The 2,356-nt window shown below is 49.3% G+C and overlaps 1 protein-coding gene across 2 annotated transcripts in view; it reads right to left on the bottom strand.

Moving 5' to 3' along the window:
* Positions 1-2,067, bottom strand: part of Slc4a5 (solute carrier family 4 member 5) — a 73,374-nt gene extending 71,307 nt beyond the window's left edge. For both annotated transcript variants that reach the window (XM_031382294.1, XM_031382295.1), the window contains exon 1: positions 1,853-2,067. The gene's annotated coding sequence lies outside the window, so the exon portion shown is untranslated. The remainder of the gene's footprint in view (positions 1-1,852) is intronic.
* Between the last annotated feature and the right edge of the window lie 289 nt (positions 2,068-2,356).

The following is a 2,356-nucleotide window of genomic DNA, read 5'->3' as shown; positions in this document are numbered from 1 at the left end:
AAAAGATGATGGATGCCTGGGCTGAAGGCATCCTTGGGCTCCTCTGACTCCTCCTTGCTCCTCTGTGTTTTCCAGGCTACTCCAGCCCCTGATTCAACCTCCCATCAACTGTCCTCAGACTGACCTCAGGAAGCATTCCCACTTCTATGAGTCTCTTATCTCTTCAGTCTCTCTAACTTCTGCCTTCAATTATTTATCAGTTGGTCCTTCACTGTCAGTATTTTGAAGAACTCTATTCAAACCTTCTAACCTCTCCCCTGAAACTTCCCGGTAGAGCCAGGCATTCAGAAGCACCCAGACAAGGTCCCACTGACCATGATCATCTTCATGTCTGATGTGTCCTGGAGCCCCAGAGGTAGGGTACACAGCATGCCTCTAGTCCACCTGGACATGAGTTACACAGTTGCCGCTTACACTTGAGGATGATACACCTGGCACAAGGCTTAGACCACAGAAGGCCCTTATTGCCCCTTACCACCGACCCCAGGATCCAGGCTCAGCACCCATGGAAGAAAGCTTCTGACTGTGGAACCTTCTGCTGGCCTTGTCTGCACCCTTCCTGTGTCCCCCAGTGCCAGCCCAACCTTTAGTCCTCTCTGTAAGCTTCTTCAGCTTCTATCCCATTTCTGCAGGAAATAAAGGCATGCAGGTGTGAAGTCCATTAGATTCCTCTCCACTGCCAACCACCCTTGGGCCAAAAGGATCCTTCCCCCACTCACCCTCCTCGGCACCTCACCCAACAGCCCCTGCTGCCTCCACAGCCTCATCACCTTAGAGCACCCCATCCATGGCCCAGCAGCATCTGACTTCGATCTTTAAATATTCCTAGCAAGCTTGTGCAGTGAACTTCCAGAATCACAGTGTTCTTTGAACAGTACCCAGTCCATGCAGGGTAGAAACAATTTTCCTAGCCAAAAAAGTGCTAGTAACTTCTGTGGATACAGATCCACAATGAACGTCATTGATTTAAATGTATTTGAGTTTGAAATGTTTCTATTGTTTTAAACTTATTTCACTGGCTTATTGAGTTCAAGGAAATTTCATTTAAAAAAAAAAAAAGGTTATTTGTGTAGGCATAGTGCCTTTATGGTAATACACCTTTAATCCTAGCTGCAGGGAGGCAGATGCAGAGGGATCTCTTTGAGGTTGAAGCTAGCTTGTCTACATTGTGAGTTTCTAGAAAGCCAGGGCTACAAAGAGGGACCCTATCTCCTAAATAAATAAATACATGCATTCATACATACATACATACATACCCAACAAACCTAAAACAAATCAAACAAACAAAAACCTCATTGTTTTCTCTTTTCTCCCTTCAAATTGGGAGACGACTATGGCTCCTTGATTCTGAAGAAACAAACCAATTCCCTATAGGATCAGTCTATTAGCTACTGCTTGATTTTGGTTTTGCCTATCTGGGAAAGGGACCCAGGACCTGTTTGCTCTTAGCAAGCACTCCACCACTGGGCTACAACCCTAGCCTAACAGCAACTCAAGTGTAGATTTGCTCTCGTGGATTTCCAGTTGAAAAGCTTTGGGTGGCTCTTCATTGCCTAAAGCTTGGGGTTGGTGATATGGTTCAAACCATCGCCAGTAATCTGGACCAAGCCTAATGCATCCTTTGCTCTGCTGCGCCCAAACCCAGCCACATCAGACCACACACACAGTTCTCTTAAAACAAGGACCACACCATCCTTTGGGACTCTCCATATTTTGAAAGTCTGCAATCTTCCACATCCTTCAAGGCCAGGAGAAGGGAAATAAATGGACAGATCGTTAAGAGATAGCAGATTAGAAAGCGCAGGCAGGGCAGGGGTTTATAGAAGCACCAGCCTGTCTGGGCAGTAAGTACCTGCTCCCTGGAACAGCTGAGCGCTGGAGTCTCCGGCGGTTGGTGCTGCCTCTGGCCCCAGCCTGTTTCTGTGGCTGCTACCCTGGCTGCGGTCTCCTCCAGTATCCTCTTCCCCACAAAACAAACTCACTTTTGTTTCCAGTTAAGCGTCAAGGGAGGCGTGGAGGAAGAGGGCAGGAGAAGGACGAAAGGGAAGGAGGGGGATTGGGGCTCGAGAGAAATAGCAATGGGTGGGAGAGATTTCGTGGAAATCCTGGGAGAAACGAGCAAATGAGAAAGAAAGGGGGCGGGGGAATCTGAGGTACCGAGGGAGAGAGGAGGCTTAGCAATGAAGCTCAAGTAGGGGACCTGTGCGCTCCACAGCAGCAGGGTGGTGGCAGCTGAGGACTGTGCGAGAACACCTAGAGCTGCCCTTCCCCCGCCCCATCCCCTTGTACCTCCTCCTTCCTCCCCACCCCCGCCTCCCCGCGAGCCCTTCCGGACAGACCTGGAGGCTCCGGGAGA

Source organism: Mastomys coucha, unplaced genomic scaffold (assembly GCF_008632895.1).
Source record: "Mastomys coucha isolate ucsf_1 unplaced genomic scaffold, UCSF_Mcou_1 pScaffold20, whole genome shotgun sequence".
Classification (NCBI taxonomy): Eukaryota; Metazoa; Chordata; class Mammalia; order Rodentia; family Muridae; genus Mastomys; species Mastomys coucha.
Note: the sequence above shows the minus strand (reverse complement) of the source record. Positions and strands in the feature narration are given on the sequence as shown.